Below are 22,574 nucleotides of genomic sequence, written 5' to 3' on the forward strand. Positions count from 1 at the left end.
CATCCGCCTTCCCGTAAGCAACTCATGAGGTGTCATATGCAAATCACGCAACTCACTTGATCGGCATACCATTAGCGCCAACAGAAGCGCCGCTACCCAATTCAATCCCATATGCTGACAAATCTTAATAATACGGTTTTTCAGAACTCCATTCTTTCTTTCACAAATTCCCTGACTTTGTGGATGATAGACTGCACCAAACCGCTGCTTGATTCCTAGTTTTTGCAAAATCAGTTTCATTGTCTTATCCACAAATTCTCGTCCATTATCCGAAGATATTCGATCTGGAAGTCCCCATCTACTTATGACTTCCCTACACAGAAACTTAGCCACCGACCGTCTTTTTTCGCTTGGTTGGACATGCCTCAGGCCAACACAAGAAACGATCAACTACTACCAATAAATATCTCTTACCTTCAATTGGTTTTATCATGTCAACATAGTCCACAACTAACTCGCGCATAGGACCCCTCGGAGTCGGAATATGACCAGGAGAAACCACTATTCCTCTCCGAACATTATTCTTTAGACAGATAATACACCTGCCTATGACATAGTCAATCTGCTCTAATAAGCATGGAGCCCAAAATCCATACTCCTTTGTGATTTTTCTCCTCACTTCACCTCTAGCCACATGAGCTAAACCATGTGCTTCATGAATCATCAAACCTAACAAATCTGAGGGTGCTACTATCAACCCCTCATGATTTCTCCAAAGACCAGTAGAATCTTGTGTGGCACCTCTCTCTACCCACAACTGTCTATCTACTGCGGAAGCCGCTTCCTGCATTAACTGCACATCCTTGAGTGTAATCCATCCATCCATCCATCCATCATCTTCCGCTTCTCCGGGGTTCGGGTCGCGGGGGCAGCATCCTGAGCAATGAAGCCCAGACCTCCCTTTCCCCAGCCACTTCCACTAGCTCCCTGGGAGGGATTCCGAGGCGCTCCCAGGCCAGCTGGGCGATATAGTCACGCCAGCGTGTCCTGGGTCTTCCCCGGGGTCTCCTCCCCGATGGACTTGCCTGTGACACCTCCCAAGGGAGGCGTCCAGGAGGCATCCTAACAAGATGCCCGAACCACCTCAACTGGCTCCTCTCGACGTGAAGAAGCAGCGGCTCTACTCCGAGTCCCTCCCGGATGAGCGAACTTCTCACCCTATCTCTAAGGGAGAGTCCAGCCACCCTGCGGAGGAAACTCATTTCAGCCGCTTGTATTCGCGATCTCGTTCTTTCGGTCATTACCCAAAGCTCATGACCATAGGTGAGGGTGGGAACATAGATCGACCAGTAAATCGAGAGCCTTGCCTTATGGCTCAGCTCTTTCTTTACCACAACAGACCGGTAAAGAGCCCGCATCACTGCTGACCCAGCACCAATCCGCCTGTCAATCTCCCGCTCCCTTGTACCATCACTCGTGAACAAGACCCCAAGATACTTAAACTCCTCCACTTGAGGCAAGAGCTCATCCCCGACCCAGAGAGGGCTCTCCACCCTTTCCCGCGTGAGAACCATGGCCTCGGATTTGGAGGTACTGATCCTCATCCCGGCCGCTTCACACTCGGCTGCAAACCGATCCAGTGAAAGCTGAAGTTCACGGCCTGATGTCCCCAATAGGACCACATCATCTGCAAACAGCAGCGATGTGACCCTGAGGTCACCAAACCGGACACCCTCCATCCCCTGACTGCGCCTAGAAATTCTATCCATAAAAATTATGAATAGAATCGGTGACAAAGGGCAGCCCTGACGGAGTCCAACTCTCACTGGGAAAAAGTCTGACTTACTGCCGGCCATGCGAACCAAGCTCCTGCTTTGTTTGTACAGGGCCTGAATGGCTCGTAGCAAAGAGCCATGTACCCCGTACTCCCGAAGCACCTCCCACAGAATACCCCGGGGAACACAGTCGAATGCCTTCTCCAAATCCACAAAGCACATGTGGACTGGTTGGGCAAACTCCCATGAACCCTCGAGAATCCTGGAGAGGGTAAAGAGTTGGTCCAGTGTTCCACGACCAGGGCGGAACCCGCACTGCTCCTCCTGAATCCGAGGTTCAACTATAAGCCGGACTCTCTTCTCCAGTACCCTTGCATAGACCTTACCAGGGAGGCTGAGGAGTGTGATTCCCCTGTAGTTGGAACACACCCTCCGGTCCCCCTTTTTAAAAAGAGGCACCACCACCCCAGTCTGCCAATCAAGTGGCACCACCCCCGATGTCCATGCAATGTTGAAAAGGCGTGTCAGCCAAGACAGCCCCACAACATCCAGAGCCTTGAGGAACTCGGGACGGATCTCATCCACCCCTGCAGCCCTGCCGCCAAGGAGCTTTTTAACTACCTTAGCGACTTCGGCCTCAGTAATGGACAAGCCTATTCCCGTGTCCCCAGACTCTGCCTCCTCACTGGAGAACATGTTGGTGGGATTGAGAAGGTCCTCAAAGTATTCCTTCCACCGCCCAATGACGTCTTCAGTCGAAGTCAGCAGCACACCATCTCCACTATATACAGTGCTAGTGGCACACTGCTTTCCCCTTCTGAGTCGCCTGACGGTTTGCCAGAATCTTTTCGGAGCCGACTTAAAGTCGCTTTCCAAGGCCTCACCGAACTCTTCCCACACCCGGGTTTTTGCCTTGGCAACGACTGAAGCCGCAGATCGCTTGGCCTGTCGATACCTGCCAGCTGCCTCTGGTGTCCTACAGGCCAACCATGTCCGGTAGGACTCCTTCTTCAGCTTGACGGCATCTCTCACCTGGGGTGTCCACCACCGGGTTCGAGGATTACCGCCCCGACAGGCACCAACTACCTTGCGACCACAGCTACAGTCAGCCGCTTCAACAATGGAGGAGCGGAACATGGCCCATTCTGAGTCAATGTCCCCCACCTCCCCCGATATCTGGTCAAAGTTCTGACGGAGGTGTGAGTTGAAGATCAATCTGACAGGTTCTTCTGCCAGACGTTCCCAGCAAACCCTCACTATACGTTTGGGTTTGCCTGGTCTGACTGGCATCTTCCCCCACCACCTGATCCAACTCACCACCAGGTGGTGATCAGTTGACAGCTCAGCTCCTCTCTTTACCCGAGTGTCCAGTACACATGGCCGCAAGTCCGCTGACACGACTACAAAGTCAATCATTGAACTGCGGCCTAGGGTGTCCTGGTGCCATGTGCACTTATGGACATCCTTGTGTTCAAACATGGTGTTCGTTATGGACAAACTGTGGTTTGCACAGAAGTCCAAAAACTGAACACCACTCGGGTTCAGATCAGAGAGGCCATTCCTCCCAATCACACCCCTCCAGGTCTTACTGTCGTTGCCCACGTGAGCGTTGAAGTCCCCCAGTAGGACAATCGAGTCTCCAGGAGGAGCACTTTCAAGCACCCCTTCCAAGGACTCTATGAAGGCTGGGTATTCTGAACTGCTGTTCGGTGCATAAGCACAGACAACAGTCAGGACCCGTTCCCCAACCCGAAGGCGTAGGGAAGCTACCCTCTCGTCCACCGGGGAAAACCCCAACATACAGGCGCCGAGTCGAGGGGCTATGAGAAAGCCCACACCTGCCCGCCGCCTCTCACCATGGGCAACTCCAGAAAAGAAAAAAGTCCAGCCCCTCTCAAGGAGATTGGACCCAGAGCCCAAGCTGTGTGTTGAGGTGAGCCCGACTATATCTAGCCGGTATCTCTCGACCTCGCGCACCAACTCAGGCTCCTTCCCCGCCAGTGAGGTAACGTTCCAAGTTCCAAAAGCCAGTTTCAGCAACCGAGGATCAGAACGCCAAGGCCCACGCCTTCGGACACTGCCCGATCCACAAAGCACCGCACCCCTACTACTGCCCCTCCCATCGGTGGTGGGTCGATGGGAGGGGGGACTCATGTAGCTCCTTCGGGCTGGGCCCGGCCGGGCACCATGAGTGAATGCCCGGCCACCAGACGCTCGCTGGCGAGCCCCTCCCCCAGGCCTGGCTCCAGGGTGGGGCCCCGGTAACCCTGATCCGGGCAGGGTACACGAGTCCTGCTTTGTTGTCCTCATAGGGGTGGTTATGGATCACACTTTGTCTGGCCTGTCACCTAGGACCAGTTTGCCATGGGAGACCCTACCAGGAGCTTTTGCTCCAGACAACATAGCTCCTAGGGTCCTTCAAGCACACAAACCTCTCCACCACGATAAGGTGGTGATCCATGGAGAGGCCTTGAGTGTAATCTTATCTTCCAAATCCACTTCATGAGTAACCAAGAAAACCTTACCCAATTTATCCGCTCCTGTAACTGCTTTTGCTGCTTCATCAGCTGCTTTATTCCCTTGTGTAACCTTTGACATATCTGCTTGATGTGCTGCACATTTTGCTATTGCTATTTCTTTAGGCCTCATCATAGCCTGCAACAACTTCACTATTTGAGTATGATGCTGTATGGGAGATCCATCTGTCTTCTTAAACCCTCGGCTCTTCCACACCGCTCCAAACAAATGACAGACATTATGTGCATATGCAGAATCGGTATATATTGTCACTATCTTACCTTCCGCCAACAAACACGCTTCTGTCAATCCCACTAGTTCTGCTAATTGTGCTGAAGCAGGCTGTGGCACCTCTCCAGCCTTTACTACAACAAAGTCTTCTCCTTGAGCTTCTACCACTGCATAACCTGCACTTAATGTGTCCCCCACACGATAACAGGACCCATCAGTCCAGAATTCCAAATCTGGCTCACACAATGGAAGAGCTTGCAAATCTGACCTAAGCTTTGAATATCTCTCTGCTTCTTGAACACAATCATGTGGCTCACCATCCTCTGAAGTTGGCAAATTCTCTGCCGGATTAACTGTGACACATCTCACTAGGGTAACATCTTCCTGCTCTAAAAGCCTATAATAGTCTCTAAGTCTAGACATAGTCAGCATATATTTACCATAGTTCAAGAGATTTCTAAGACTATGGTGGGTAAGAATTGTCACCGGATAACCCATCGTGACAGAAGATGCCTTATCATACATCAAAAAAACTCCCACCATTGCTCTATAACACAAAGGCTACCCCATCTCTACATCTGAAAATTCAGTTGAGTAATATGAAATAGGCTGAGGATTTGTCCCTGTGCCCGTTGGCTGGCAAAGAATTGCACGTGCATATTTACCCCCTGTAGAAGTAGACACATACAACAAAAAATTCTTAGAGTAATCTGGAAGTTCTAATGCTGGGGCTTCCTGTAATCTCTGTTTGATCGTCTCAAATGCTAAAAGACCATCTTGCGTCCAGACAAGGTTACAGTGAAGCTGAGCACTCCCAGTATCTTTAACCATTGCTCTTAAAGGCCCCGTTAGACTAGCATAGTCTTCTATCCATGCCGAAGAATAACCCGCAATAACCCGTCAACATTTCCCTTACTGTCCTGGGCTTAGGTATTTTACGAATAGCCTCTAGTTGACTATCAGAAATACTCCTATGTCCCTGTGTTATAATTTGTCCCAAATAAACTACTTTCTCCTGACAATATTGCAACTTCTTTTGAGACGCCTTATGTCCCTTTTCTGCCAATATCTGTAACAACCTAATTGAATCCTCTTGACACGTTTTCTCATCTGGTGAACAAACAATGATATCATCCACATATTGAATTACTGTACTCTTTATTATCTGATCTATCCCTGTCAAATCATCCTTCAATACTTTACTGAAGATATGAGGACTGTGTTTATAAACCCTTGTGGCAATCTCTGGTAGTCATAGAACCGTCTGTTATACGTAAACCCAAACAAACCTTGACTCTCTACACTAAGTGGAACACTAAAAAATGCGCCACATAAATCTATCACTGTAAAGTGTGTTGCTTCTGAAGGAATTTGAGCGAACAAAGTATGCGGATCTGGCACTTCTGCGGGAAAATCTGCTACTACTTCATTGACTGCTCTCAAATCATGAACCAGGCGATAAGTTCCATCTGGCATCTTCACAGGCAGCAACGGCGTATTACACTGTGGATTCTGTGCAATCTTCAGTACACCTGCCTTCAAAAGTCCTTCAATTTGTGGTTCAATCCCTCGAATTGCCTCTTCTTTCAATGGATACTGACTTTTCCAGGGAAGCTTAACCCCTTGCCGAAGTTCAACCCTCACTGGTTGAGCTGACTTCACAAGCCCAATGTCAGTACTGTGTTGAGACCATAAACACTCTGGAACTTCCCGCAACATCTTCTCTCTTTTAGGATCAAAATCCTCCTTGGCACTACAAATTGTGTCATGCATCATTCTCACAGTCTGCAGCTGTCCTTGACCTTGAGCAGTAATCATGAGCTTAATAAATCTCTGATCCTCACTTCTCCATATAGCATGATTCTCCTTCAATGGCATGAAAACCGCTTCTTCTGCTTCTAGCATCATTTGTCCAATATGCTTCTGCTTATACTCCTCAGACACCCACAGAGTGACATGTGGTACACTGCTCTCAACATCAAACTCCTCTTGCATATAATCATCTCTGTCCACTTTCATAGCAGCACCTTGTGGTCCCAAAATTATACAACATGACCGTAGTTGAGTCCACTCTGGTTGGCGACTCAACCATTCCTCTGGGTTTGACTTAGTAGTATCCTTAAAATACTTGAGTGTACAATGAAAAGGATACTCTGGAGGCCTCACATTTGGTAAATTTGCTATGATAAACTTCTCTCACAACTTGGCTGGCTCCAAGAAATCTGCACTCAAATTTCCAATCCAGAATACTGTAGAGGCTTTGTCTTCCCCCGTCATCAATAACTGCCGAACAACATCATTAGGCATCTCCACCAGACAACCATCCGGTGTACACTTTATCGTGCAGTTCAATTTGCACAAAGCATCTCGTCCCAAAAGTGGAATAGGTGTATGTTCTGATACCAGTATGGGTATTGTAATTGTCTGATCTTTATAGCAGAGCTCAGTTGGTTCTGTGAGAGGAATCTGCTGTTTCACTCCCTCAAATCCGATTGTCCGAATCCATTGACCAGACATAGGGAGATGTATAGCATCTTCAGGCCGAATACATGTGAAAGCAGCTCCGCTATCCACCATCATTTCCAATGATTGGTTATTTACTTTCACTTTTATCGTTGGATCTTTCTCCGGCCCTGACGCTACCAGCTGACACCTCCCCTCCGGATTCTCTGGGCACCCCTAAAACCCCAGTTCCGGACCCCTATAAGGGTTCACCGGTCCTGCGGATGGCCTTGATTGGCCCCTGAATCCTCCTCTGAAATTCCCTCTAAAATTTCCTCTGAGGTTTCCTCCAGGTCTATTACACTCCCTGGCGAAATGGCCAAACTGTCCACAATTGTAGCATACTTATGAAAATTGTTGAAAATTCGCATTAAACCGTCCTCCTCTTCCTCTTCCTAAGGTTCCTTGACCTCTTCCTCTCCAGATCTGTTCCTGACCAAAGACTGGATGTGAATTGGGAACAACTGGAACTACTGACAATGGTTGAAACACTTGTGGCTGGCCCTGATTTGGCTGTGGCTGTGATGCTATTTGGTTTCTTGAGAATTGACTCTGCATCACTACCGCTTGATTCTTCTCCTTCTTCTTACTGTCTGTTAATTGAACTTGAGTGAGTTTCCTCAAAGTCTCTTGGTCCTGTTCTTTTTTCTCCTGTTCCTTTTTCCTATACAGTTCCACTTGATGTGCAATATGCTCCGTATATACACCCTTGGCCATACTTCCAAGGCCAACAACTTCTGCCAATTTACTTCTCACTGACAGGGGCAAACCCTTCTGTATCTTAGCTCTCAGAATTGACTGTTCCATTTGATTCAAATCTGGATCATTTCCTGTAACATTTCTCCACACATGATGAGCTCTTGACACATACGCTCTCGGGTTTTCTTCCTGTCCCAATTGCTCAATAAAGATATTATCAGGATGCACGTTGGTTTCCCTCAGCGCTCTCCACATCCGACCTCTAATCGCAGAGAACAATTCTGGATCATTCACAGCAGTCCCCACATATCGATCAAGTCCAGCTTTCTGTAAAATTTCTTCCATAGCTGGAACACCTAGGAGATTAGCTAAAAGTCGCTTAATATCTCCTATGGCAGGCTGTGTCCCCACCATAATCTCCTCCAGCTTCGAAATCCAAGGATATGCTCCATCCTGAAGAATTGGCAGCTTCTCAAGAATATCTGACATATCTGTATTTTGCCAAGGCTTATACTCCAAACTCTGTCCCCGAATGACCACTGGACACATCTTCTCAGGTGTCTTCCCTTTTCTGGAGCGCAGCACATATTTCATATCAAATTTTTTAGAGCCTTCTTTTTGCAACTTCTTCTTCTGCTTCTGCAGTCCTTCTAATTGATTCTCCAGTGCTCTTCGGCTTTCAAATCCAGTAGATTTGTCCAAATAAGAAAGGCATTGCTCTATAATTCTTTCAACCTCTTTTATGGCTCTCTGTCTGTCCTCCTCCATTCTGGTATTGGATGTTGCCGGAAAAAATGCTCTTGACGAAAATTCCTCACTTTCTGGATCCTCATCACTGTCTCCATTCTCATTTTCATCAGAGCTGTCATCTGCTGAATCCTCTTTTCTTCAAGTTTTGTCTCCTCTTTTTTCTGCTCTAGCCAGTATCCGCCTCACTGCTGGGTCATATCCACCTTTGATCTCACGGTCACTCTGATCACCCTCATCTCCAGATTCCATCCTCCTGATTCTCAATTTACCCTTTGTCTCAAAAGGTCTCTGTTTTTTCCTGCTTTTAGAGGTTGGATACATCTTTATAGTTGTTTCCGCTCGTCCTGTTTCTATTGTTCGATCATCCACATCTCTAATGTGATAGTTGCCCTCCTGACTGATCACTGGAAGCTGGGGATAGATATCCTCAAACTTCACTTCCTTCTCATAAGGTGGAGGCTTCTTTACAGAGTCCACATGTGAAAAAGGTGTATTAACTTCTGCCATTAATTTATCTGTCTCTCTTGTATTTTTCCCTATTTCTTCTTCACCTTCTTTTCTCTTCTCCTGCGCAGCTTTCATCGGCTTCTGTCCCTCATGCTCAAACAGCTGTAGCATACCAAGCTCTACCTGTCTCTTTTCTTTACGCTTCTCCCCTTTTTTACCCTTCTTTTGATCTGCCTTGTATGTAGACACAAGCACCTGCATTGTTTTAATTACATCTAAATTAAGTGTCCCCTCTACTGGCCAAGGTTGGTCAATATCAGGCCAACGCTTATTCCATTTCTCTGATATCTTTGTTATACCTTTAATTAAAGGATTGTTTTTCTGTACCACATCAACAGGAGTAATTACCTTTGAAACTTGAGTAACCTGTTTTGACATTGTAACAGCCCCCTTTCTAATTGAAAACTTAGTTGTTCAGAGTATAATACTTAAACTATTTTAAAACGACTTAACCCTTCTATTTGTGTACTCTCCGACTGCCTCCTCTTCTCGTGGCTCCTCCCCCCATATAAGGCAGAGAACAAGCAAAAACTTCAGTACATTTCACAGAACGGAGCCAATCACTTCACTCTCATCAGCACACTCTCCCCAATTCATGCACAGCAAGCACACTCCCACAACTCCACAGTTAAACAATTCTATACCACTCATAAAACAGGAGCCTAGCACACCTCATGGACCCACAGTTTCTCATGCACATCACTTCCACACTGCCCTTCTTTTCCAAACTCTCAAAAACAAAACCTTTCATGCAACCCTAATAATTCTCAAATCTCCTATGTACCCTAAGGTATATTTTAAACTTTTGGAACTCGTACAAAGGTCTGTCCACTCTCGCATCCACACCTGAACATACTCTCCAGAACCCCTCACCCAGCGGCACCCACCATGAAGCCCGCTCGCCCCCCTGACAGCATGACAGAGAGTGACTGCAGAATAGCACCAAGCCAGCAATTAGAGACCCGAGCAAAATCAAATCTGAACTCTCAGGGGCCACTTTTCAGTGGTCACCCTCAGAGCACACTCAAAAATGACCAGCCCAAGTACAGTAACCCCAGCATTGGAACCCCCTGGGACCATTCCCATGGAGACCGTACTCAAATCCTGAGTATATTGAGAACCGGTCTGGTCGCGTGCTGACCGGAGTCGGACTCACTCAGTCTTGAGATTGTCTTAGGATTTCTGTAGTTTCAGAGTCACCCTAATCAGGTCGAGAGACACAAAAGCCACACAGCACAGCACCCCAGAGTAGAAAAAGCTCAAGAAGAGACGACCAGGCATGAACACAGACAACAGACCGACCCAGCACCAGTCCAATACTATTTTCACCTATATTAGCAAATACTCTCCTACTAACCAACAAACAAACAAAGATACCCTATTTTAAATAGTCTTTCTCAGGGGCTTATAGGGATCACTTAACTTACATGTCCTTTCAAAAAGGCTCATTTTCTATCAAATCCCCCTTGAAAGCTCATGATTTTTATTCCTAATTTATTAACAAATACTCTCCTCATTTACCTTAAACAATAAAAGTCCTCCTTAGGGCTCATGAAAACTCCTAATACGTCCTTTGTGGGGCTTATAAACTTTAATCTCACTATGTCCTCCTTATAAGAGGCTCATAAATTTATTTCTATCAAGTCCCCTACAAAGGCTCATAGATTTATTCATATTCATAAAGTACACATTAACAAATTCTAAACTGTCCCCTTGGAGGCTCATAAAGTTTCAACAATACAAGCAGCGCGCACACTGAGAAAGAAGTAGAGGAGGGGCGCTTAGCCCACACAGACACACACAAGTTAACTGGCCCCCCTTTTTCGCAGACAGAGAGAGAGAGAGAAAGAGAGAATGACTAGTTTTTTCACAACACACACAGACTATTTCAACAAAACACATACAAATTCAACATAAAAATTCACTCACACAGGGATTGATCATTTCCCATTCATTCATACAACCTAGACGCATGCGTTATGGCCGCATTCCCTTTATTTTCCTTATCCTTTAAAAACTCTAAATTTATGCTACCTTTGAGACAAAGTTATCCTAACGACAAGACAGCATCCATCCCGAGTGGCCAACAACAGGCGAGGGACTTCTTTCTACGCCGGATTTGCAACTTTAACCTCCAGTCTTATAAACTCATTATAAAACTGACCTTGAAATCAACTAATAATAATCAAGGTTTTTATCGGCCTGCCTATTGCAGCCTCTTACAAGAGGGCTTTCTTTCCCCATTTGCGGCCCCTTTTTCCTTTACTCTTTTCCTTTCCTTATTTCTCTTTACACTTTTTCCTTTTTACACTTCACTTTACTTCTTCTCTTTGTTCCTTCACTTTTCTCTATTACCTTTAACTACCGAATTCCCTAGGCCCAGGGTGTTCTCCCCCAAATTTAGACTATTACACTTATTCCTCAAGGCCCAAGTTTCACACTGTGGCGAATGGAAAACACATGACTTACTGTTAACGAGATAAAAAAGGGCCCTAATCTGCGTTACGCTTGCATGGTGTCAATCAATCCCACTTCTAGTGTTACTCCTGGGGTATTAACTTCTTCTTAACTCTATTTACTCTTTTCTACTCTTTTTTCCTTTATTCTACCATACTCCCCCCTGTTGCGGCGTATTACAACGCAACAAAACAAAATTTAGAACGAAGAGGCAAACCCACAACCAAGACAGCATGGCACACCCACACAAAGCTCTTTAACGGTGCGACCAAACAGCACAACAGAACAGCACAGCCTCACCGAATGGACCAGCGCTCACACATGTGAGAAAAACTCACCCTTTCCTGTCGACAATAGGAGTTGATGCGTTGAGGCAATCGTCTGCACCTGCCGGTCACAGCACGTCCGAGGTTCGTGACGCCAAATTCTTGTGGTTTCTTTAGCTGCGATGCTGTAAAGGTGTAGGAACGTCTCTTGCATATAAAGATGTTTATTAGCATTGAGAGGTCGAAGTCACAGACAAGCCTTCGCGAACCAGCTTGGAGAGAAGAGCCAATTGTTTCTCTGACACGTACATTTACGACTCCAGGTTTTATACCGGTGTGGACATCTGGCTTCTGTCAAAATAGCCTCAGTTTGTTCAATGTATGGATCTTCTTCAGCCAAATTTGGTATAAACATACATTCTTCTCCTAAATGGCCCCAGTCACCTAACCCCCATATATAGCATTTGTTGACGTTCAGGGGGGGCCCATATCCTGTCCTGCATCAGCTCCACCATATTTCAGTCAGAGGCCCACAGTATAAACTCAACCAGAATCTACACAGTCTAATAACCAATATGATAGAAAATAATGTTACGACTATAGAATTAATAAGGTCAAATTCACCACAGGCTCAAAGCTGATCCCTGATGTAACCCTACCTTCACCTTAAAACCATTTGTCACTCCAACTGCACATGTGTTCACAGTGCAGCAAGTTTAGCAGACTGAAAAACACAACAATGAAACTGAACATAGTCCATCAGTTTGTGTAGTTTAGAGAGGTAGTAATAATTTTAATTTGCTCAGTTACATTTACTCTACCCAGACAGCAGCAGAATCCGGGCCGATTCTGGCGTACATTTGGCACTATCGGTTAACTTGCACCACCCTAACAAACTTTTCAGCCTCACCTGACTTCCTCATACAGTACCACAGTTCCTCTCTTGGCACCCTATCATATGCCTTCTCTAGATCCACAAAGATACAATGTAGCTCCTTCTGACCTTCTCTGTACTTCTCTACTAACACTCTCAATGCAAAAATTGCATCTGTGGTACTCTTTCTGGGCATGAAACCAAACTGCTGCTCACTGATCTGAACCTCTCGCCTTAGCCTTGCTTCAACAACTCTTTCCCATACCTTCATGGTGTGGCTCATCAACTTTATACCTCTGTAGTTACTGCAGCTCTGTACATCACCCTTGTTCTTAAAAATGGGGACCAGTACACTGCTTCTCCACTCATCAGGCATCCTCTCACTCTCCAGGAATTTGTTAAACAACCTGGTTAAAAAGTCCACTGCCTTCTCTCCTAAACATCTCCATAGCTCCACAGGTATGTCATCTGGACCAACTGCCTTTCCATTCTTCATCCTTTTGAAAGCTGCCCTCACTTCCACCTTACCAGTTTTCCTCATTAATTAGTTCTTCAAAGTACTCCTTCCATCTACTCAACACTCTCTGTTCAATCACTAGTACATTTCCCTCTCTATCCTTTATCAGCCTAACCTGCTGTACATCCTTTCCAGCTCTATCTCTCTGTTTAGACAAATGATACAAGTCCTTTACTCCTTCTTTACTGTCCAGCCTCTCATACAGCTCATCATAGGCCTGAGCCTTTGCCTTTGCCACCATTCTTTTCACTATGTGACTAGCCTCACAGTACTCCCACCAACTTTCCTTGTCTTCTTTCCTCTGACCAGACGAAACACCCAACACATTTTTGCCAGTTTCTCTCACCACCTTAGCTGTAGTTTCCCAGTCCTCAGGTAGCTCCTCACTGCTCCAAAGGGCCTGTTGCAATTTTTCCCTGAACTGCCTGCAACCATCCTCCTCCTTCAGCTTCCACCATCTAATCTTTGGCTCTGTCTTCACTCGCTTCCTCTTCTTTGTTTCTAATCTCATTCTACAGACAACCACCCTATGCTGCCTTGCTACACTTTCCCCTGGTACCACTTTACAATCTCCAATCTCCTTTACGTAGCATCTCCTGCTAAGGATATAATCCACCTGTGTGCACCTCCCTCCACTCTTGTATGTCACCCTGTGTTCTTCCCTCTTCTGAAAATACATGTTCACCACAGCCATTTCCATTCTCTTTGCAAAATCTACAACCATCTGATCTTCCGCATTTCTGTCTTTCACACCATACATACCCAGCACCTCTTCATCCCCTTTGTTCCCTTCACCAACATGTCCATTGAAGTCTGCACCAATCACCAACCTCTCCTCTCTAGGGACACCATCTACCACTTCATTCATCTTACTCCAAAATTCCTCTTTCTCCTCTAAATGACAACCAACCTGTGGTGCATATGAACTGACCACATTCAAAATTATACCATCGACCTCCAACTTCAGGCTTATGATCCTGTCTGACACTCTCTTTACATCCAGAACACTCGAAAGCTGTTGTTTTAGGATTATCCCTACTCCATTTCTCTTCCTCTCTACACCATGATAGAACAGTTTGAATCCACCTCCAATGTTCCTGGCCTTGCTTCCTTTCCATCTGGTCTCCTGGACACACAGAATATCTACCTTCCTTCTCTCCATCATGTCTGCAAGCTCTCTGCCTTTACCAGTCATTGTCCCTATGTTCCTACTCTAACCTCCACACTCCTGCCTTTTCTTCTCTCTCGCTGTCACTCTTTATCCGGGCTTGGGACCAGCACCAGAAGTACACAAAGTACATCCCTAATGGCTGGTTTGCTTTAGACAAAAGGAAATATATAGGCACTATTTCTTTGCTTTTTAAGTTAAATACATCCTTCTACTTTCTAAAATTAAAGAAGCTTTCTGGGAAAGTGATAAGAAACTATTTTAACTTTTTGTTTTTAGCCGTTGAATGCCATTTTCTCCCATTCATTAAGGACTCGCTCACGGGCGCCCTCTGCTGTTCGGCAGTCCTGTTTTCGATATACGGGGGTGAGGGTGGGTGATAGGAAGTGACCAGTCTCCTCATACACCGGCTCTGATATCACACTTCAAAATGATGTTCATTAAAACTACAATAGTGAATAAACAATAACAAAAAACTATGCAACATATGTCAGTCTAAGTTGGCCATGGAAAAAAAAAATTTTATAGACTTTTAAAAAGCTGAGCAATACCTCTGTAGGACACTGGAATTACAGGATGACAAAATCCTTGGAAATTACACTTAGCCCCTTTACATTCCTCTCTTTAACACTTTATAAAATATTTTACCTTAAATTTGGTTATAAAACTACATCAATTCCTGTAGACCAGGACAGCATATTTACATTTATGGCATTTGGCAGATGCTCTTATCCAGAGCGACTTACAATTGAATAATTTTTACACAGGTAGGCGAAGGTAGTGTTAGGAGTCTCACCCAAGGACTCTTATTGGTATAGTGTAGGGTGTTTACTCAGACCGGGATTGAACCCAGTCTGTGGCATAGAAGGCACAGGTGTTACCCACTACACTATCCCAACCACTAGTTGCACATTTGTACTGCATAACAAATGCCATTATTTTACTCTTTAAGCATAACCAAAGCTCCCTACTCCCTATTTAGTGCACTGTGAGTTATGAAATTTGCCTTTGACACCCAACCAGTGTACCGTATGTCCAGGGCACATATGACTGAAACCTAAATGGGTATTTGTTAGACATACTGTTTGGATCCAGGAGCCATTAGGCCTTATGTAGACCACTATGTAGGGTTGTAGGGAGCTATTTAAGGTTCAGCCCAAGTTAGCCAACTCAAGTCCATCACTATCACCCCAATTCAACATCAGAAACTTGGCCTTCAATCACGCCAACTGTCATTCTATTCTATTCTATTCTATTCTATTCTATTCTATTCTATTCATCACCAAGTCAATTTTGAAATTTCTTCAGCTTTAACACTGCTTCTATAGACAACATACCAAATGTTGCAATTACTTTCCAGCAGAGGGAGCTACAAACCAGTCATGAAGCTGACGAGCAGAGCCCATACCAGTATTCTGTATAACAGTATTCTGTATATTTTATGCTTTACTAGCTACAGTACATTTTATACCTAAACATTTGTATAGTGAACTGTTGAGTAGCAGAGATGTAGCTGAGTGGTGGCCAGGGGTGGCCAGTTTCGCCTAACTAAAAAATGACAAAACTGGAAATATAATGTTTTGTTCCGACAGCAGCGATATGCTGTAAGGTAAAAATATGCCATCAGGCTACTAAACAATAAAGAGTTGTGAAAGTGTGAGCATATCTTGAGAGTATTAGCATATCTTGCATAGGTTTGTTTGCTGAGGAAATGGGCGAATGTGCACCGGGTCCCTTCAGCAGTGCTGTTCTGTGAGCTGAGTTATGAAGTATTCTATGCAAAGATAAGATTAGTAAACCATTAATCAGTCAGTTATAATCATTATCAGACTAACTAATACTTTTTTTCAGTTGAATTATATTCATGTGCTGTAGGTTTCCTTATACAGTTCTATCTGGCTAGCTTTCTAATTTCTTTCTAATATAACCTGTAACGAGGGCAATCTAAAATAATAACATCTATGGTGTATATGAAATATTTTTCTAAATGTTGAGGTTGTGTTCTGTAAAAAAGTGATGCATTTCATTTATTTGATTCAAATACATAATTCCCTCATGAATTACTAAATATGATTAACACAGTTTTGTCTTTCAGTCTGTTTTTGGCAATAATTGCATTATATGCGAAAATTATATTAGTTATGTACAGAGACAAACAAAGGCAGCACTTTTTTGTCATTTTAATACAGACACTATTTTTTTTATTTTTCATAACAGTGTGCCGCCCCAGTGTATTCTTATCTATTTAATGTAAACATTTTATATGAAGGAGTTTTTATAGACACTAAATCCTTCAGATGTCTGTTCTATAACCACATGCTGACATCTTAAAAAATTAATTATGCAAAAAATCTGAGGAATCTCCCTTTTATATTATATTAACAGAGTTTTCTCTTTCAGATTACCTATGCCAATAATTGTATTGCTGTAATATTTTGTTCATGTAGAAAATATATTAGTTATGTACAGGGAAAAACCAAGGCACTGACAATTCTATACTTACATACATTTCTAAGCAATTATAATTGCAGATAATGATTGGCACCTAATAATTTGCTTTGGGCAGAATAAAGTTTGGAATAATAATTCATTCTTAATATAGTTGTATTATTATGTCATCACTGTCTAAACAAAACCTCCAAAAAACTTCACAAGAGAAAACATTTTTAACTTTCAATGAAAAGTTTAAGAATGTCTTATTTCAGATTAATTTTAATTGTTTTTATTAGTCTGTTTGTCTTGAAATCTTGACACAGTGTAAACAGCAAGTGGTATTTTTAAATTAGATATTTAAAAAAAAACAATAAAAACAGAGAAACAGACTTTGTTCCAACAACAACAATATGCACTACACCATGATATTTTACATGATAGTAACATGGACTACTATATCATTTTACTGAGATATATTTCAAAATCAAAGTCCCAATTTTTATTTTGAAAAGCTATATTTTTTGTGGTGAAGCACCTTATTTCTGGACACACACACCTTCTATATTGCTTCTCCTTCTGGGTCGCAGGAGCCTATCATAGTGGTCATCAGGAAACACCCTGGACAGGTCACCAGTCCATCGCAGACAGACAGACATTCACTCACACCTAGGGGCAATTTACCATGTCCAATTGGCCTGACTGCATGTCTCTGGACTGTGGGAGGAAACCAACGCAGACACAGGGAGAACATGCAAACTCCACACAGAAAGAACCCTGGTTGGCCAGCCAGAGAAGCAAATCTAGGCTCTACTTGCTGTGAGGCAACAGCACTACCCACCCCGCCACCTTGCCACCCAAACATTTCTGGACGGCTAATATAAAGCATTGCTTTATCCCTTTAGTAATAAAGTTCTTTGACACTTTAAATGTCTTTTTCATTTTGTTTCCCTCTTATGCATGTGTATTTTGCAGTTTATTGTTTATCCTGTTTACTCTGTCTTCTTTAAAATTTTATTATCAACTGTCTTTGGGTTAAATGCTGGCACTGTTATCCCAATGATTAAATAATACTTACGAGGTTTTATTTTATTTTTACTGATGTCCTCCCTCGTTTATGGTATTGGAGAAGGATCAAGTATAATTATGTACTGGTTATGCCATTTAAGAAACACTCTTTGAGGTTAAATATTGCACTTCTGCAACAAAAAGGTCTACTGACATTCATGTGGCTATCTAAGATCCACGGGAAATGGATGAGTATTATGAGTAATTTACTGTCAATAAACTACAAGAAAAAACAAATAATTGAAAAGAGGTTTAACATATAGGTGTACCGTGACTGAATGTTTACCTTTGTTAGTTCATATTCATTCATCACATGACAAAATTCTTATTTCATTATAATCTTCTGTACAAATGTAATTACTGTTCCAAAAATTAAACAATTAAATAAATCACTAATATCTTTTCAGCGCATTATGATTTCAAATTAAACTTTTCCTTTTGTACATTAACTCAAGCAAAAAGTATAAAGAGAACACTTCTACCTTAAGAGTTTGCACTTGCTGTTCCATACCTAAAGGATGCTGTTGATAGATGAAAGACATGCAGGTGACTGCAAGAAGAGAAGAAGTGAGTGAAATGAGGAAATTAAAAAAACAACATTTTTCTGGCTGACTTCTAGTCAGTGACGCAATGATTTATTGAACTAATGACAGTTTTTTTATTCTGATAAATGAATATTCTCATAAAGTGGATACTCAAATTCCAATTTATACAACTATATGGCAGAAAGTAACCAAGTTAGAGCTCAACTAGGATAACTAATAAAGGAGAATTTCAAAATTCCTGAATAATTCTATCCATGAGATGTAGACATGTGGCTGTAGACTCATTCAGAGCAGTTTGACACGAAATTGTCAATTGTAGGGAAATTTACCAACTCAGATTTCTTTATAGTGGTGGTGATAGGAACCAGGGGTTGCCATACCCAAAAATAGCCATTTTATTTACTACTCAAAATTACCTGTGAACCTATTTGTGTAATGTTGACGATGGTGAATGTACTTGTCCACCACATAGGAATTAAAATTAATTGATTAAAATACATTAAGCAAAGATTTACGACAAAACTACCATAAACAATGTTTCATAATCATGCAGCATATATCTAAAGATTTTATATCATAACTTTGAGAGGGGACTTCAGAGGCAATAAATTCTTCAGATGTCTAGGTTTTGCTAAAAGGGGCAGTTGTGGGCTGGAGGTTAGGGAACTAGCCCTGTAACCAGAAGGTTGCAGAAGGTTCGATGCCCAGTCCCGACAGTCCATGACTGAGGCGTCCTTGAGCAAGACACCTAATCCCCAATTGCTCCCTGGGTGCCATGGATAGGGCTGTCCACCGCTCTGGGCAAATGTGTTCACTGCCCCCTAGTGTGTGTGTATTCACTAGCATGTATGTGGTGTTTCACTTCACAGAAGAGTTAAATGCAGAGGTGGAATTTTCCTGTTTGTGAGATTAAAAAAGTATCACTTAAAACAAAGCATTTCATACCAAACCAATCAGAATGACTGTCAACATCACAACCATTTAATTATACAGATGTTTTTTAATCTATGGGGTTCCCCTTTAGGGTGACATGGTGGCACAGTGGGTATAGCTCTGTTGTTTCACACCAAGATTTCCTCCCACAGTCCAAAGACATGCAGCCAGGCCAACTGGACAATTGGATAAAATGCAAAATAATTGGATAAAATAGGTGTGAATGTGTGTGTACGAGGTATAGGAGGGTGTTTATAGGAATTTTTGACCATTCTTCCAGAAGCACATTTGTGAAATCAGACACTGATGTTGGACACAAAGGCCTGGCTCGCAGTCTTCACTCTAATTAACCCCCATCAAGTTCTTCCACACCAAACTCGCTCATCCATGTCTTTATGCACCTTGCTTTGTGTACTGGTACACAGTCATGTTGGAGCAGGAAGGAGCCATCCTTAAACTGTTCCCACAAAGTTGGGAGCATGAAATACAAATATACATATGTTATATACATATGCAGATTACCTCAAGAACAGTGCGTAGAGAGCTTCATGGAATGAATTTCCAAGGCTGAGCAGCTGCATCCAAGTGCAATGCAAAGCATAGAATGCCGTGGTGTAAAGCACAGCCACTGGACTCTAGAGCAGTATGTGTTCTCTGGAGTGATGAATCACGCTTCTCCATCTGGCAATCCGATGGATGAGTCTGGGTTTGGCGGTTGCCAGGATAATGGTGCTTGTCTCCATTGTGCCAGGTTTGGTAAAGTAAAGTTTGGTGGAGGGAGGATTATCTTAATGCCTTAGCAGACCAAGAGATTTCATGCTTCCAACTGTTGGGAGGGCAGTCGTGGGCTGGAGGTTAGGGCCCTGTGATCGGAAGGTTGCCAGTTTAATCCCCAGCGCTGACAGCACATGACTGAGGTGCCCTTGAGCAAGACACCTAGCCCCCAACTGCTCCTCGGGTGCTGTGGATAGGGCTGTCCACCACTCCGGGCAAGTGTGCTCACTGCCCCCTAATGTGTGTGCTCACTAGTGTGTGTATGGTGTTTCACTTCATGGATGGCTTAAATGTGGAGGTAAAATTTCCCTGTTTGTGGGACTAATAAGTATCACTTAAATATATATGCATGGGTTTATTATTATTATGGGTAGTGGATGTCAGTTAACATAGTCTTCATGCTTTTACAGTGGGCAGCAAGCCAAGGTTCCTCACAAACTTCACTTTCTAGTTACTATTATTGTTACTGTTGTTCTTTATTTTTAAGATACATTTAGATTTAGATTAATATAAAATTTAATAATATAATAAAAATCATATTTATAAGGCAGAATGTTTAAGACATTATGTTTATTCAAATTAAAATTTCACAATGATTTATTAGTATTTAACAACCATTTGACATTGAAAGTGTTTTTCAATGTTTTTTCAACATTGAAACAACAACTGACATTATTTCAAACACATTTCAACATTGAAGGTTGGTCCTGTGCCAGCTGGGTTGAGTAAATCTGAGCTTAATAAAAAATAACATGTTAAAAACGCAGACACAGAGCAGGAAATAATGAAGTTTAAGGAGACAGACAGAGCTAAAGAAACAGGTCTGACAAAGATTAGTGCTCAAGAAGAAAGTGAGTGAGTGTTAAGCTTTAAGAGTAATGTTAATACTGAATTTGTGAAAATGTTGAAAATGCTCTTAATATATTCTCATTTGTGAGACTAAATTTAAATATGAAGAAAATGTCATTTTTATGTCAGATGTCACTATGAGCATGTCACCTAGACTGTACGTGTTATATGTATGACTATGGTAAAATAGTGAAGCATTTCCTGTTTTGCCTTTGAACGCAATGCATGTGCTTCTTCGCTATTAACAGCTTTTTAATACGATGATTTGGGCCAGAAACTATGACAAAACAATGTCTCAGGCAGCAGACAACATATCTGTAACCATTTTACATACAAACTTTCTATGAGGGAGCTTTGAGAAGTGATAAACTCTTCAGACGTCTGGTTCCATCCACCACTATGTACAACCATGACTCTGTAAGTTTCTCTAGAATTGAATGGCAAACCACACTGAATGACAACTCTTAACAATTGTGCAGATATTTTGCAAAAAACAGTGGAATTCCCCTTTAAGAGAGTAACAGGACTTACCTGAGAAGAAATAACAATGCACACAAGAGGTTAAAGGAGAACTCCACCAAATCTGTGTAATCAAATTGTTAAATTGTCAGCAAAGTCATTCAGAGTGGTTTGATGTGAAATGCTGTATTCTAGAGAAGCTTACTAAGTCAAATAGTTCGCAGTGGTGGTGATGGAAGCCAGACTTTTGAAAAATTTAACCCCTCTGAAAGCTCCTTCACAGAAGTTATTACATTAAATCATTATGAATACTCTGCCTGATGTTTGAGACATTTTTCTTTCAATAGATTTGTGGTAAAGTTTTGGTCTAAAACATATTTGAAAATAAATTTATTTCAATCCATTCATAATGGACCTGTACTTGCAGTTGTAGTTATGTGAGGCAAAATAGGTTTTTTTTTTTCAGATTTAACTCTATATTACCACCACCATTACAAATCAGAAAGCAAGTGTACAAAATGCTTATATTAATGTTGTTGACAATGTGACCCCTGGTTCCTGTCACCAACACTGTAATGAAAGTCAGTGTGTTTCTCTACAATTATCTATTTCACACCAAACCACTCTGAATGACTCTGTTTACATCTCAACCACTGAATTGAGCAGAAATTTAAAAATCGGTGGAATTCCCCTTTGAAACAGACTTCACAGTCTGTATCAAGTTAACGTCATCCATTTTTAAACCCCCCCGGCACCATTTTTAAAAAAAAACTCTTTTTGATTTGTTTTCTTGTTTTGTACCACGTCACTTCCAGGATAAGCGAGCGTTCTGATTGGCTACTGTACACCGACCAGCAACAAAAACAAGCGGAGCGACCTGGACGGCGCTCGGTAGGACAAGCCAGCAATATTCAGCATACTTTCATACGTTTACACGGTGTTTCAGTTTGTGGCCTCAAGTCCTGGTGGTAAGTGCCATGTGCAAAATAAATGAGCTTGTTGCCCCTTGCGTTTCTTTCTTTTATCGATTTATTTCTTTTATTTATTTAATTATTTTTGTTAGTTTATTTTGACGACTGTATGTTTTAATATATAGCACGTCAGCATTCCGTTATATGATGGTAAACGTCAATTAAATACAGTTTCGCGTACTGTATGTATATGAAATTGTGTATCTTGACAGATCTGATAGGTTTTTAAAGCGATCCTGCAGGGTCTTATGCTCGCTTCCTGTCAGAGCCAAAACAAACAACTACTCGAGCACTCATTGGCTCGCATCGCCGTCGCGTGTTACGAATTATACACACTGCATT

General features: G+C 42.7%; 1 protein-coding gene across 1 annotated transcript in view; it reads left to right on the forward strand.

Annotated features, from left to right (window-relative positions):
- Positions 1–22,080: 22,080 nt before the first annotated feature.
- The window catches only part of tecta (tectorin alpha), a 65,151-nt gene continuing 64,657 nt past the window's right edge, over positions 22,081–22,574 (forward strand). Inside the window, exon 1 of the mRNA XM_037533694.1 lies at positions 22,081–22,229. The gene's annotated coding sequence lies outside the window, so the exon portion shown is untranslated. The remainder of the gene's footprint in view (positions 22,230–22,574) is intronic.

Source organism: Pygocentrus nattereri, chromosome 23, assembly GCF_015220715.1.
Source record: "Pygocentrus nattereri isolate fPygNat1 chromosome 23, fPygNat1.pri, whole genome shotgun sequence".
In the NCBI taxonomy this organism is placed as follows: domain Eukaryota; kingdom Metazoa; phylum Chordata; class Actinopteri; order Characiformes; family Serrasalmidae; genus Pygocentrus; species Pygocentrus nattereri.